This window comes from Macaca mulatta, chromosome 7 (genome assembly GCF_049350105.2).
Source record: "Macaca mulatta isolate MMU2019108-1 chromosome 7, T2T-MMU8v2.0, whole genome shotgun sequence".
In the NCBI taxonomy this organism is placed as follows: Eukaryota; Metazoa; Chordata; class Mammalia; order Primates; family Cercopithecidae; genus Macaca; species Macaca mulatta.
The window spans coordinates 86,358,008-86,374,610 of NC_133412.1; the positions used below are offsets into that span (position 1 = coordinate 86,358,008).

At 41.8% G+C, this 16,603-nt stretch overlaps 1 protein-coding gene across 8 annotated transcripts in view; it reads right to left on the reverse strand.

Annotated features, from left to right (window-relative positions):
* Window positions 1-1,221: 1,221 nt before the first annotated feature.
* The window catches only part of LOC144329734 (uncharacterized), a 124,414-nt gene continuing 109,032 nt past the window's right edge, over window positions 1,222-16,603 (reverse strand). For all 8 annotated transcript variants that reach the window (XM_077938748.1, XM_077938749.1, XM_077938747.1 and 5 more), the window contains one exon: window positions 1,222-2,607. The gene's annotated coding sequence lies outside the window, so the exon portion shown is untranslated. The remainder of the gene's footprint in view (window positions 2,608-16,603) is intronic.

Consider the following 16,603-nt stretch of genomic DNA (forward strand, 5'->3'; position numbering starts at 1 on the left):
ACCTCTCCAGGCTCAGGGGATCTACCAACCTTAGCCTCCCCAGTAACAACCATGCCTGATTATTATTATTTTTTTTTTTTTGGTAGAGACAAGGTTTCTCCAAGTTGCCCAGGCTGATCTCAAACTCGTGAGCTCAAGTGATCTTCCCACTACAGCCTCCCAAAGTGCTGAAATTACTGGTGTGAGTCACTGCTCTGGATCCTGCATTGCTATTATCCCAACTCAAGTATCACCTCCCCAGAGAAGCCTTCCCTGACCACTCATCCAAAATAAATTCTCATTTAGTTGCTCTCTTTCCCATTACTAAGATGGCCAATCATCCCAGTTTGCCTGGGACTGAGGGCTTACCTGAGACACAAGATTTTCTGTGCTAACACCAGGGTAGCCCTGGGCAAACTAGGAAAAGCTGGTCAACCTACCATCATCCTGCTTTGGTGTTCGTTTGGGGGTTTTTTGGCATAGTTTTTGCCTTATCTGATATAACTCGGTTTACTTTTTTTGTTGTTTCCTCATTTCCTTCAAGCAAAAATGTGAATCCCTTGAGGTTCAGACTGGATTTTGTCTGTGTGGTTTACAGCTGTGTTCAGATGCCCGTAACATTACATGACACACAATAGTCACTACATGCTATTAATATTCATGGAAAAACTGAATGAATTGCTCATTCATTAATTGATTCATTTTCTAAAATACTCACCTTTCTATTCTCCCAGTTTAATAACCTAAACACATAGGTGATGCCAACTTTTGTATGACACCACAATTAATAAAAAGGCATTTTGCATGGCTGTGATGACTGGGTTATAAGCACTTGAACCTCTGTGGTAGGGAGAACTTCAGACAGCTGTGTTCTTTTTCTTCTGATCCCAAACAATATAATTAAAAAGGATTCACTGAAATGTAGACGTTTCTACCATTTACCCTGGAATGTTGGCTCTACCAAATATAACCCAGTCTGTAAATACAAGATTAGTGTCTGTGAAGAGAAAGCTCTGCTTCTACAAAACGGCATTCAAAGGGAAATCTCCACCTTTTCTTCTTCTTATAGAAGCAGGAGCATTACTCATAAGACCCATAATTACTTTAAATATTCCACAAGGATATCAGAGCTACAAATGTTAAAACACAATCTGAGACCGCATCTTTGGACTCTACAATGAGCCAGATAAAGATGGTGCCCTTTTCTCCACTATCAGTTTACTCCATAAATGAGAAGACATAAAGTAGTTTTAGATTTAATTAAAGTAATTGACTGGATTGCATTTTGTAGTCCTGATCGTCATTAACATTCTTGACCTCTCTGTCACATAGATGTGCCGGAGAATTTTTCCGATGGATATTTATTATGAATATTATCATCAATAAGCACCATCAACATATTAAAATTAATTTTAACTTCTTTATGGGAGACTGAAAGCACAACCAGCTTTTGAAAACCATCCACTCTAAATCATTTTTTATCGATTCAACATGACTAAACCTCAAGTACAACTAATAGGGAATTTTATGTGTGTGTAGGCAAGTTTCTATATATATAAAATATTTAATGTTATTTCATCTCTAACTCTGGTTACATTAATCATGTAACCATATTTTCCAGAGCCTAAGGATTCACTTGCTATTTTAAGCACTTACTGTGCAGTCCTCACGCTGGCTGGCTTGTTTCATGTCCACATGGTTATGCAGCGACACATGGACATTTGGTCTTATTTTGACTGCCCGCAAAGGGCTTAATAAAAGACAGGCTTTGGTGCATCAAAAGAACTTAGTCCACAGGTGTTCTGAGCGTGGCTAACTTGTATGTAGAACAAACAATTAAGCTCTGGAATTTGAGACTCTAAATTGTATCAGTTGAGCACCTGTTCTGAAGAGAGGAAAACACCTTTCATTACATTACCCAAGGGCATGACAGGCTCTGGGCTGTGTAGAGTTACAGCAGATCCTAGTCTGGCATGCTAGCTGAGATGCTGCCACTCCTTCTGTTAACGCTGCCAAGGACTTCGAGTTGAACATTTTTAGAGAATACCTCCGTCTCTGTCTCCATCTCCATTTCCATCCATGTGCCTCTCCATATCCCTTTCCACCCGTACCACTTTACTGAGCACCTACTACAAGCCAGACAAAGTGCTAAAGATTTTAAACATGGTACGTGTAATCCCTCCCAATCACCCTGCAAGACTTAGTACCGAAAGTCATGTCAGTTTTAGTGGGGAAATCAGGATTCAAAGCCAGGTGGGTTGGACACCAGAACCTGTAGTCTTGATCCTCATGCTATCCGGTGGGCAGCCTCCAGGTTTTCACAGGCTCCAGGGTGTCTTCTGGCCTCCTTTCTGGCTCTTCCTTCAGGTCTTAGATCTTCAGCCTTCCTAAGTCTCTATTTTCGGTCATCTTCTTTTTCACTCTAAGGTGCTCCCTGATAATGCCATGCCCTCCCATTATGGCCCCAGTCACCATCCAGAAGCCACCAGCTTTAAAACCTCTCCAGGGGCCCAGGCGTGGTGGCCCACACCTGTAATCCCAGCTACTCGGGAGGCGAAGGCAGGAGAATCACTTGAACCCCGGAAGCGAAGGTTGCAGTAAGCTGAGATCGTGCCATTGCATGCCAGCCTGGGTAACAAGAAAGAAACTCTGTCAAAACAAACAAACAAACAAACAAAAACCTCTCCAGGGAGGTTCTACTTCAACTGACTGCTCCCATCTGCACTGGAGAGACTCTCTCTCGGACTGCCCCGATGTTGTCCTTCCAGAACTGACCTAAGTGATCGTCTTTCTCAGCAAGCCTACTCCTCTTCCAGCGTGGCCAGCCTGGAAATGACAGTACCCATCAGTCACCTGAGCTCCTCCCTCTTCCTCTTCCTCTGGATCTACTTCACTCTCCTCAACCCATTCTCCACCTGGCACTGCCAGAGTAATCTTCCAAAAACACAAATGTAGTGCCTCTCCTTCAAGCCCACCAATGGCTTTTGAATTCCTTTGCAAAAAGACTTGTTGACTTGGCCAGAAAATCTGGCATGTTTTTTAGCTAGCTTCAAACCACTCTTTTTCTTTATCTCAGCTTCCTTCTCTTGCCTATCAGGTGACATGATCCTTTACCTTTTGAGAATTTCCTTAGCCCACGTACTTCCCAGATTCTCCTTCACGCCTGTGCTCAAATGTCATTGTAACAGAAAGGATTTCCCTGACCTTCCCAACTCTCTGTCTTCCATGTCCTGCTTTAATTTTTTCACAGCACTTACCACCTTTTGGTATGTAATATATTAGTTCATTCCCTTGTTTGATTTCTCTCTTCTCCCATCAGAATTCGGCTCCATTACAACAGGGATGTCTGTGTTTTGTACACTGTTGTATAACAACGGCCATATAACTGTGCCCAGTAAATAGTAGTCACTCAATAAACATTTAGTGAATAAACAGAAGTTCTTTTTCCTTGATTTGTATATATTTATCATGCAAAATATAAAAGGACTCTTGACATTTTATTTTGCTGAACTATTTTATTGTAAACAATCACGTGGATTCAAGCGAAATTTAACCTAAATCAACTAAAGGGCTGAATCTGCCCAGTCACTGACTTACACCTACAAGTACCCTGATGTCCAGGTCAGGTATACCAGGTGGACAAGCCAGCCACAGGGAGGGACCAAGTACGTCTTAATGCAAGACACAGCACTTGGCCAGGTGTGGTGACTCATGCCTGTAATTCCAGCACTTTGGGAGGCTAAGGCAGGCAGATCACTTAAGGCCAGGAGTTCAAGACCAGCCTGGACAACATGGTAAAACCCTGTCTCTACTAAAAAAATTAAAACGATTTTTAAAAATTAGCTGGCCATGGTGGTGCATGCCTGTAATTCCAGAAACTCGGGAGGCTAAGGCAGGAGAATCGCTCGAACCCAGGAGGTGGAGGTTGTAGTGAGCCAGGATCACACCACTGCACTCCAGAGCGAGACTCTGTCGCCAGAAAAAGAAAAAAAAAAAAAAGACACAGCACTTATATTGAACCAGAAGTCAGAATGCTCTGGACTATGTGTTTGTACGTGAAATTCACTATTACAGTCTGGATGGACCAGAATATCCAGTGAATGTGGCAGCCACAGCAACAGGCTCTCTGTCTCTGGGATGAAGACCATTCTTTCCTAGACAATGAATATATCTAACATACCTCTCTCTGCCTTTGCAAAGAGTGAGGGAGCCTCTTTGGATGCCAAAATATTCAGAATATTGAGGAATTTTGATTGCCCAGAATATTGGGAATGTACAGTCACTATAACAAAAAAAGGGACCTTTTTCGTAACAGTCTTAGTCACTGATGTGATAATAACAATAATGACAGCATCTGACATATATGGATTGCTTACAATGTGTCAGACACTGTACATAGTCTCATTTACTCTTCACAACACCTCTAAGAGGTGGAGAGTTCATTGTCCCCATTTTACAGATAAAAGAAAGCTAAAGCTTAGTGAAGTTGGGTAATTTGCCCAAAGTCATGCAGCTGGTTAACCAAAATGTGACTGAAATAACCGTCTTGATCCAAAGCTCATATTTCTTCATGATTTTGCCTTCCAACCTGAAAATTAGAACCATCAATCCCTTCAAGAAACTTTAAAGCTGGTTTTCGCATAGTAAAGATGAAAAGAATGCCATTATAAACATAAATGGTGAAAGGAACAATATAAAGTAGTAGTAAACGAACACCAAATAGCCCAGCTAAAAAAGTGCCTCAAGAGTTAGAGGAAAAACTATGTCAATCTGAGTTAGAATCATCGGAGTGGGCTTCATAAAGGAGGTGACATCTCAGTTGGATGAGCTTGGAAAGATAGCAGGGATAATGATGATTTTTCCCAAAGGGAGAATCCAAAAGGCCATCCAAACTGGGCATTCAAAAGGGAGAAACAGCATAAACAGAGCCATAGCAAGAGAAGTTCAAAGAGGTTAAACTGGGAACTGGGGCAGTGTTTTCTAAACTGTTCAACCAAGTAACCATGATTAGGTGCAGAAAAGGGTTTAACACTGATCATGCTTGGGAAGTGTTGAGTTCATCACATTTTTGCAGGACTTCTTGGAGCCTTTAGTGAGTCTAAGTACATTAAGTGCCTCATGAAGAGTGAGGATATTATACTTCGGGTTTGTTTTCCTGATGTATTTGACTAATAGACTCCCCTGCCTCTTTTTTTTTTTTTTTTTTTTTTTTTGAGATGGAGTCTCGTTCTGTCGTCCAGGCTGGAGTGCAGTGGCATGATCTTGGCTCACTGTAACCTCCGCCTCCCAGGTTCGAGTGATTCTTGTGCTTCAGTCTCCTGAGTAGTTGGGACTACAGGCACGCACCACCATGTCCACCTAATTTTTTATATATTTTTTAGTAAAGACAAGGTTTCACCATGTTGGCCAAGCTGGTCTCAAACCCCTGACCTTATGTGATCCACCTGCCTTGGCCTCCCAAAGTGCTGGGATTACAGGTGTAAGCTATCAAACTCAGCCAATTTTTTTTTTAATGGGGAAACTGTAAACATCTCATTAAACTGACAATCCATTGAATGAGTTTAAGAAGTGGTGTTTTGCAAACTTTATGGCCAATAACATATAGAAGACCAACAGGAACCATTCCATGGATGACCTGAGTTGCTCCGGTAAGGTGGTCTGGCACTGTGGCCCTAGGGCCCTGGTGGAAGTTCTGGATAGGACCATGCCATGAGCAATTGTTTGAGAAAATTTGGCAGGAAAGACAAGCATCAGACCCCGGCCAACTAATGAAACTACGGTGCGATACAGTGGAAGGTGGTGAGGGTCTGAACTAAACTGAAAAATGTGGTCTCTTCATCCTTTTCCATTTCTGCAGTTCATCAACACAACAGCTTTCATACCCTAGTCAATTTTCTGAGGTCATTAGAAAACTGCATCTACATGGTCAGCAGGGAGAAACTGGGCATCCAAAAAAATCCCATGAAGATGCAGGAGGAAAACAAACGAACAAACAAACAAACAAAAAACCTAGAAACTAGTCTGCCTGATCATATAATTTCCCTACTTAAAAGTTTTCAATGTGGGAGGCCAAGGGAGGCAGATCACTTGAGGTCAGGAGCCTGGCCAACGTAGTAAACTCTCCCTTTACTAAAAAAAAATACAATTAGCAGGGCATGCTAGCATAAGCCTATAGTCCCAGCTACTTGGGAGACTGTGGCAGGAGAATCACTTGAACCCAGGAGGTGGAGGTTGCAGTGAGCTGAGATCGCACCACTGCAGTCCAGCCTGAGCAGCAGAGCGAGACTCCATTTCAGAATACAACGAAAAGAAAAAAAATTTTAAGTAGTCAATGGGTCCTCCTTTCCTCCAATATTAAAAATAAAATATTTTCCCCGGCCTCCAAGGGACTGTATGGTCTGGCCATTGACCACCTCTTCTCTGCACTTCACACTCTGCTCACATTCCCACTGTATAGCAAGTCCTTGGGCACTTCATTTGACTGTAAGCTCCATGAGGTCAGGGGCTGTCTGCTTTTGTTTATCTCATAACTAGCACATAGTAGGAGCTCAATAACTATTTTAAGTGAATGGGTGGATGGACAGCTTATTCACAGGAACAGATGTGATTTGTTTTAGAATGCTTTCTAGCAGATTCCACCGAAGTCCAGTTCTATCCCCCAATATCAAGATTAACAAGTTTTAAAATAAAACTTAGCAACTATACATGTAGCCCTTTCTGTTTGACTTTATATCTCACATGACCTCTCCTGTGTCTGTGAATCAGAGCTTCCAGCTGGCTGGGATTCTATTTGTCATTTCTCAGCAGGCAGAAACCCCAAAGGCCACAATCTCTGGTTGCTTTATTCTTTTTCCTCTTCACAGATCACCCCAAGGGAGACACCATCTACTATCTTCCTCACGTAAACCTACAGCATCTTGATTTACCTTTCTGACTGCAAACACCTGTTGAATTATGAAACATAATTAGTCCATTTCTACCTGGAATTCTTAGCCAAAATTTTAGGTTCAATTCAATTAGGAAAAATAATACAAAATACCTATTCCCACTCAATTCTAGATTAATTGAAATCTTTCTGTTGAGTTGCTTATGCAGGTAAAACGACACCACTGGCTTTGGATATTTAAAAAAACAAAAAACAAAAAAACACTCGAGATATTCAAAGCCTTCCATATGTTGCCTAAACTACCATTTTCTTCTCATTTCCCACAATATCCACCAAGAAATTTACAGTTCAGCCACTGTAATTTCTTTTTGTTTTTGTTAAAACAGAGTCTTGCTCTGTCGCCCAGGCTTGAGTATAGTGGCATCATCTCTGCTCACTGCAACCTCTGCCTCCCAGGTTCAATTCTTGTGCCTCAGCCTCCCAAGTAGCTGGGATTACAGGCGTGCATCACCATGCCCAGCTAATTTTTGTATTTTTAGTAGAGACAGGGTTCTGCCATGTTGGCCAGGCTGGTCTCGAATTCCTGGCCTCAAGTGATCTGCCCACCTCAGCCTCCCAAAGTGCTGAGATTACAGGCATAAGACACCATGCCTGGCCCGAGCCACTATAATTTCTAATCAATTTCAATATTCAGAAGTATTTTTACCACTGATTTCCATTTTCCAAGCTCTTACGACCTTATGGGGCTGCTTATGAATTTCTCTTCTTCCTTAGGCCAGGCAATTCAATGTTTCAAACTGAGTGGTTTCAGACACTGATTTTTGTCTTAAAATGGGAGTCAAGAACATTTTATTCCTTTATTTATTTATTTATTTTTTGTTTGAGACAGGGTCTTGCTCAGTTGCCCAGGCTAGAGTGCAGTGGCTTGATCTCGGCTCACTGCAACCTCCACCTTCCAGGTTCAAGTGATCCTCCCACCTCAGGTTCTTGAGTAGCTAGGACTACAGGCACATGCTGCCATTATATTTATTGTATATATTAAATATATATATATTATAATTATATATACAAATTACATAGTGTGTGTGTGTGTGTGTGTGTATATATTAGAGATGGGGTTCCACTCTGTTGTCTAGGCTGGTCTCAAACTGTGGGGCTCAAGCAATCCACCCACCTCAGCCTTACAAAGTTCTGGAATTACAGGCCTGAGCCACTGCACCCGGCCTTACTGTCACTCTTTCTAAAACACATCTGTGAGAAAGACAAATGGACCCTTTGAGTCTCCTTGAGAAATCAATTGAACTCTTGTTATGCCAGATGAGCCCAAGGACATAGTTTTGAAGCCTGGATCTGAGCACTGTGCTGGGCCTGGAAACACTTCACTGCTTTACTTGAGAAGGCAATCTCTCCGATGACTGAGCCCCAGGCACATCCAGGAGGCTTCGTAGCAAAACACCAACAGCTAGAAAAGGTTGTCCTGCAACTTTAGATTAGCACCAAGGCCAGAAGTGGGAAGAGGTTGTCGCCAAACACCTTCAGCCATCTGAGCAGCTCTTTCAGCTTGGTTTGTGCTGCTTTGTCCTGGGGACTGTCTAAAATGAAGGACCTATTTGGCTGCCCTCTGCTTTCCCTCTGACTCCGTGAAACACCCGGAATGTTCTCCGAGATGCCTGGAGGTAAATTAAAAGTTCCATTCATTTATGTATGCCGCCTGTCAGCACTCAGTCAACATCAGCACATACCTTTGGACATTGCCCAGATAAGTTGTATTTGATCTAGTGACCTAAAGGTGAATTGTAGGTTAGACTTAATTACACTCATGAGCCAAGTGCAAGTCAGTAACAAACCTTTCTATTTCACTCCGAAATACCGTGAAACCCCTTAAGGGAGTCCACTGATTATACCAAAGAGGTTTGTATGAACCAACTAGGGTAAATAATTAGACTGTATTTTTAATTAATATTGCAATGCCTTCCAGCACAATGATATTTAAGATGATGACGGTATTGGAGATAAGTAGAGAAACAGTCTTGCAGTTGAAATCGGGAAGAATGAAGGAAGTTTTGTTAGATTGACAAAAATACACTATAATTCTAGCAATCTTGTGTCAAAAGTTTCTAGTGTGTTTAAAGGAAGTTTTCAATTTAGTAAATGCTCTGTTTGCCACGGTGAATATATGCAGAAAAATAAATACAGAGAAAATGAAAGGCAGGTAGTATGCATTTTTTTAGTCATCTGAACTTTATGGGAATAATAACAATTAACACAGATTTCATAATGGGCACCATTTCAACTTTTGTTTTATTAAGCTTCGTAAAAATATAGGCTTTTGAAAAAAGCCAGTTCAATTAAAGCATGAACTTTTCATTATTTTTTAACACATTTTAGCTATTTTTAATTGATAGAAGTGTTACATATTTTGCCAACCTAGGAGTTTTTCACACTTCTTTAATTCAAGCCAGCTTGATTTTTGCAATTCAAATAGACACATTATTATTTGGTATTACCTGGAAACCAAATAAAGTAACAGTGAAACTTATTAAATAGATCACAATGCATACATTATTTCCTAAAGAAATTTATTTTATACTTTCAGAACGAAGTAAATAGTTTTATCTTGTTTAACCCTAGCTAAGCCTCATAACTCCTTAATGAGAAAGACACTAATAGTCTACAAATAATATTTTACAAATGAAAAAACCCAAGCATTAAAAAGTTATATATCTTGCCCTAGGTCACATAGTAAGTGAAAGGTCAGAATCCTAACATTGGTATTCTGACCACTTATAATATCTTCTCTAGGCTTAAGATAATAACAAAATTAAACAAGGGATACATCTTTTTATTTTTCCCTTGTTTATTTGTTTGCTTGCTTTTTCTTTACCCAGTATTGTTGTGCTAGGCACATGTTAGTAACTCAGTGAATAATTTGTGTTCAGCTTTCCATTAAGCACAGCTCTCTATAACCTGTATTGTTAAACATTTACAGTCAAACAACATGATGTTAATTATGATGACCCTAAGACATTGCGAGATAATAGAGTCACTTGAAGCATCACAGAAAGATAAGGATAAGTTCATTTGTTCCCTGAACTGCAGATCATTGATAGGGACCAGAGGCAGGGAAACTCTGGGGAGAAGAGGGCAGGTCCCAAGCAAGGATCCCACCTTCAAGCTGCAAAGCCTAATACCGCAGCAGAAAGTGGGAGTAAAAATCCATGTTGTCCCATTTGAATGTTGCCTTTTCCAAAACCACCCATGGTCCACCCCATCCCCCATCCTATGCCCTTAAAAACCCCAGGCTCAGCCAGCAGAGAGAGGAAAAGCAGCTGGATGTCGGAGACTATGGTTGGACACTGGAGAGAAGCAGCTTGACCTCAGAGGGACAGCTTGACAGCATAGCCTTGGAGCGAGTCCAGCTGGGGATGACCAGACTCCAGGGGAAGTTCACCTTCCTGCTCTTTCCCCTTTTCAGCTCCCCTTCCAGCTAAAAGCCACTCTCATCATCAACAAAATCCCCCACATTTACCATTTCCAATTCGTTCATGCGACCTCATTACTCCAGGATGCCAGACAAGAATTCAGATGCCACGAGTGCAGGTACGAAAGGCTGTCACACTGACCTTCCACTGGGCTGTTAACACTTAAGCGATCCACAGATGGGAAAGCTAAAAGAGCATGGTAGCACTTCTTCTGAAGCTACAGAGGTAGTGGGCACTCCCCTAGATGCTGCTGCAGGGCCCGCACAAAGTTTAGCTCTTGCCAGTGCCCAAAAGCACTCACCCTGGCTCCTGCACCCACTCACCCATTCACCTGTTCTCCCCCTCCAACAAGGGGTGAAATGCAGCAGGACCGAGAGAGTGGAGTCCACCCCTGCCAGTGCCAAAGTGGCCAGCTAGTTCTAGCACCCATGAACTCCAGTTCCCGCCCATGAAGGGGTCAGGGAAATACTTTGCTTCATTAGTATCACCAGTTGCTGCTGGCTATGAGTTGACCATCTTTATCTGTATGTCCCAAATTAAATTGTTTTTCATCTTCTACCCAACACTTCTCTGTCCAAGCTTCCCAACTAGAAACTTGGGATTCACCTTCAAGTATTTTTATTTTCTCATTCACCATCCGTGTTGTTATAGAGTATCCATTCTACCTCCTAAGTATCTCTCAATTCTATCTCTTCCCTTCCATTTTCACTGCCTTAATTTTGACCGTCATTTTCCTTTGCCTAGAAAATTTTAACAGTTTCATTATAGGTTGCCTTGAGTCTAGTTTCTCACCGTTGGAGTTTTTCTTCCCAGGTGCCCAGTGTTACCTTTCTGAAATAGAAAACACTCACTTTCTAAAGACTGCTGGCAGCTGCCTCTACCCTAAGGCAGCATTTTCTATGTTGAGATCCATGAAACCCTGTGTGCACTATGAAAAGAGAAAGACAAATAGGTACAGGGTAAGCTCTTGAAAATATGTGATGCAGAGTAACATATTAAAGACTCTGAGAAGTCCTACCAGAAAGCTAACCCCAGGTAACTGGCTTACCCCAATGTTTGCCACATTACTTGGCCTCAGAAGCTCCCTGTATTTCCAGTCAACACCAATCAGCACCTCAAGGAACCAGTATTCTTCTAAGCATAGTTTGAGAAAACACCATGCTACAAGATAAATTAAATGTAGTACCAGCTCTTCTCCATGGAGCACAGCCTTCCTAAACCAATTACACCATGTTTATTGCTATTTTCAAGGCAAAAACATACTCTTGTTTTGCCAAGTTAAGTAGGAAGTTCCTCAAAATAGGATATATTTCCCCCAACTTTTTCATCCAAGAAACTCTTACTAATAACTTCAAGACCAAGCCCCAGTGTCATTACCTATCCAACACCTTCCTCAAGTCATTCTTTGTGCTTGTTGCCGGTCATTTCTTAAATTTTGCAGGTGTTTGTTCATAAGTCCACCTTCCCTACAAGATTATTAGGCCCTTTTGTCTTTGGAACTGTAACACCTAGCACAATTCCCAGCATTTAGTAGACACTCAACAAAACTGATAAAAGGTATACTTTATTGTACTCTAACGTAATAGCTTACAAGTAGTTGGTGTTGATGCATATTCATATAAAATTTCTCCAGAGAGGTAGAAGTGACTTAAAAGAACATATAACCCATTTTCTCACTGCAGTTGAGATAAATGGGGTTTTCCAGAAGGAGATGTGCATGTGGCCCTGCTCTGTCTCAGGAGGCAGATTTCTTTGGCTAACCCATCTTGTTGTTAGGTTATTGCTTTCCAACACCAGCTTTGTGCATATCTTCCTGCATCTGTACTTCCCTAGAAGACAATTGTCTCCAAAAGAGGAAGAGATAATTTTCGGCCACAGATATGACTAGCCAGTGAAAGGCACTGGTGTGCTCAAACTATGGTCCTGGACACCCACTGAGTGACAATCCACACCCAGAGGTTTATGGTGCCCCGTGCCCCAAGGCTTATAGGCACTTCCTTTCTACTCACTGATAGGACAAGGTCTACTGAGAAACAGTTATTAGCTGTACATAGCACTGAAGAAATTAATTTTCAAAGGGTTGCATCCAAAATTTGTCAATGATGAGGTAGATCTGTAAATGACTTTGCGCCCTCTCCAGCTAGCAGGCTATTTCACCTCTTTACACCACATTTTCCTCATCTGTAAGATGAAGATAAATGAGACAGCATTCGAAAACATTCAACACCTTTCTTGACACATAGCAGGCAATCAATAAAAGTGTATCACATTTGATTCTGATTTCTGCTGAATCTGATAGTGTATAAAAATAAAAAGAGAAACCACTCATATAAAATTAATAACCAACTCAAAAATCTGTTACTAAGTATATTTTGGACAGATCTATTTGTCTTTGCCATTGTCATTGTGAAATTAAAATTAAAGCACACTTTAAAAAGTCCTCCTAATTCAGCAGAAGAGCATTCAGAATTATGCATCTGAGCCATACATTTTAATGCTGACTGACTCAATTTATCACCCAAGGTCTAGCAATTTGAGACCTCGATGTCATTAAGGTAAACTCTGGAAAAGACATGTGCATCAATAGTATGGTTCTGTTACAGGAGAGTCGGAGATCCTGCTCAGAACTGAGTAGAACGCCAACATTTCTTTTGTAAGGTTGGAACCTTTCCCCTATTATTTTGTAAGGGAGTAAAATGCATGAGGCAATTTAAACAGGCCAGGCAGGGAATGATCCACAGCTCCCACTGGGTATGGGCCAAGTCATACACAATGAAGTCCTGGGCCACCATGGGGTAAAGGCACTAGCTCTCAGGAATGTGGGTTCCCCTAGCACTGAAGTTAATGAGGCCATTGGTTCACTTATTTTCCTTTCCAGAGATTATCATGATCAATTTGCATGATGATTATGGAAAAATTAAAACACTATTCCCAAAGATCAAGTTAATAAAGGCCTTCGAGACGTTAAGCTTCCTGGAGGAGAAAAGTATATTGTTCTCCAAAAAGGGGGAAGTAATTTGAGATAAACTATAGTTTAGTTCAATGCACCAAGAGTGACTTCTTCCCCCCGCCAACTTTTTTATTGGTAGCGTCTTCCCCACTCTTGAGAACCTCTCTCCCTTAAGAGCAGGTAACGAATTTAATACAAATTCAAGGGGAAATAAAATGAGCAGGGGGGACAAAAAAAGAGTCAAAATGAAGAGAAAAGAATATGAATTTGTGAAATAGTCCTGTGGTTGAAAAGCCATGTGCCCCTTGTTCTGCCCAGTGACAGATTCTACACTTTCTAGATTCAAATTGAAAATCATTTCAAGCCAGGCTAAGAGATGAAGGACTTCAGCAACCCTCCTAGGAGGGACAAATCTAATCCCTAGCATCTGACTCAAGGCAGTCACTTCATTTCCAGGGAAATTCCTGTTTTCAGTTTGCACTTTACCCACTTCACCCTCCTTTTTTGAGATGAGGTCTCACTCTGTTGCCCAGGCTGGAGTGCAGTGGTGTGATCTCAGCTCACTGCAACCTCTCTGCCTCCTGAGCTCAAGATATCCTCCCATCTCAGCCTCCCGGGTAGCTGGGACCACAGGTGCATGCCACCATGCCCCATAATTGTTTTGTATTTTTGGTAGAGACAAGGTTTTGCCGTGTTGCCCAGGTTGGTCTTGAACTCCTGAGCTCAAGAGATCTGCCCTCCTCGGCCTCTCAAAGTGCTGGGATTACAGGCATGAGCCACCATGTCCAGCCCCACTTTTTAAACATAAAAGCAGATCCTGCTTTTTTTTTCTTTATGGACATTTCTACTCTCTGCTTCTTAGAAAAAGCACTTAACCACTTTGGAAGTGGTTTGGAGGATAAAATCTACGAAAATAGCTTGCATCCCACCTCCTTCTGAGAGTTTCCTCTTTGTAGGTGAAGTGGTCAAAAGTCCAGTAGATCAAGGGGGAGAAGTGGCAAGTAAACAAGATCTGCATTCTAAAGATTTCCCTATGATACTACCACAAAATGGGACAAACCAAAAATCCAAAACAGAAGACTATACAGCTCTTCCATTTATTAAGGATTTTACTTTTACCATCGAGACCACCTTTGAAGAATAAGTAGAAGACAAAATAGTTCAAACCAATATTCTGTATCACAACTAACATTTTCTGTGAGCTTTTCTTGGTTTCTGTATTTCAGCTTACCTAATCCTGGGGAATCCCATACATGTAAATTTTTTAATTTTTTTTTTTTTTTATTTTTTGTAGAGATGGGGTCTCACTATGTTGCTCAAGCTAGTCTTGAACTCCTGGCCTCAAGTGATCTTCCCACCTCAGGCTCCCAGAGTGCTGGGATTACAGGTGTGAACCACTGAATCCAGTCTAAATATTCTTCTTTAATGATTTGTCCTGCCTCAGTTTCTCCAAGCTTTTCTCATAACTGTAGTTCATGGATCCTCCAATCAAATACAAAACACACAAAACCCTTAATGGTTTATAGCCAGCAAAGCCAGAAGGAATGAAATACTGTATTCTTTCTCATGATGGACTCAAAGAAGAAACATTTTAAGAGCACAAAAGAATACTGTTGCAGTGACTTTTTACATTTTATCCATAATTTCTCTATTCTGTTTTTCCAATGACTAAAGTAATCTCTTTGAAAACATGATGCCATCATTTTATGCACAACAGTGACTGTAATAAATTCAGTTGGAAAACATGTGCTGACTATGCACTTTGGGCTTAGCTGTGCTAAGGGCTCACAGAGCCACCACAAACAGTGGTGTAGATTGTGCCTAGACATGGGAGGCCGGTTGAAGGGGCAACTGAAAACCACCACACTGTCCTCCCACTGAGGCCAGCACTCCAGTGCTCACTACACCAGCCTAGAGAAAGGGTGGCTTTTATGTAATCCATCTGTCCCAAGGGGCACAGTTTCCTGCTAACCCTATGTGACAAGGAAGCTCAGGGAATAAGAATATAGGGAGCTTATAATCTAATGGAAGATAATTTCAGTGACGGGCCACATAAATTGCCTGAAATTCTGTCTTTTTGAGATGAAAGGCAAACAGTTGAGTGGTCCTCAGAGTCAGGCTCAGAGTCATGAACACACTTGCCTCAGGCTACCCAGCAGCTAATAAGTGACCCCAAGACACCAGTTTCTTTCCAGAAGAAGGAAACTGGCGACTGCAGTAGGGAGTCTGTGTATTCAGCATTCTTCTCTAATGCCCAGCTCAGTTCTTGGCATATGGCACTGATACTTGTTGAGCTGAACTCAAGAAGGAAGGCTGGAGAACAACCTGTTCTTGATCAGGCACCTCAGATGAGACAAGTGGGGGGGTGATCTGTCTCGGGTGGCCTCACTCACTTTACCCTTGTCCCCTAACTGCTGTTGTGTGAGCTGCCCTGCTCTCCCCTTCTTCCACCCCATTTTCCATCAACCCTCTGGGGCTTGGGGTATTTTGTTTTCAAGTCTCATGGATAGGCAGAAGTTCAAACTGCTCCCTACGGTATCCACTCTCACCTGCCCACTGACCTTTCTCCAGATTCACTGCCGCACCTGCACCAAGAGACACAAAACCCCTCAAGGAAAGTTTCCCATCCATCTTCCTGGTGGTCTTTCATTTCTTTGCCAATAAGGCGATCTGCTTCACAACACACTTCGATATATTTGACATCTGTCATAAAACCCAGGTCAGGCAGATCTGTCTTCTGTTAAAATAAGCCATTCTACAAAGACACTTCCTCTGCTGTTAGAGCCTCACCAGAAATAATTATTGACATATTGTCCACACATCCAGCCAACCCTCTTAATAGAAGCCATAAATTTCTGGTGCTGGTTTCCCCCACTCCTATCAGAGAAGCAAGGTAACACTTAGAGAACCAGAAGGAAACCTGAAGGGGAAGCTCTGGCTGAAGTGACTGGCTTCAAACAAATACCTTCCTTTAACATCTTTCAAAAGTTAATGACTGTGGCAAGACACAGCTGTTTCTTAGTGATGGAGCATGAATTTTCTCACAACATTACGCTGAGATGAGTCTTATGTTCACACAGCACAGAAAGGAGTTGATAGAAGTTTTCTGTGCAGTGGTGAATCCTCTAGATTTAGGGGGCGGGGGGGGCTCAACCTTCTAGCAAGGTTCTATTCTATATGGGGCAGAATTCCGGGCACTCAGAGTCCCAGACATGCTATGAGTATGAGAGAGCATTGATCACTTCCAGTTCTCATTGATCCCTTGAGAGGCACCCATACAAGGGGCTGGTCTCAGTTTTCCAAAAA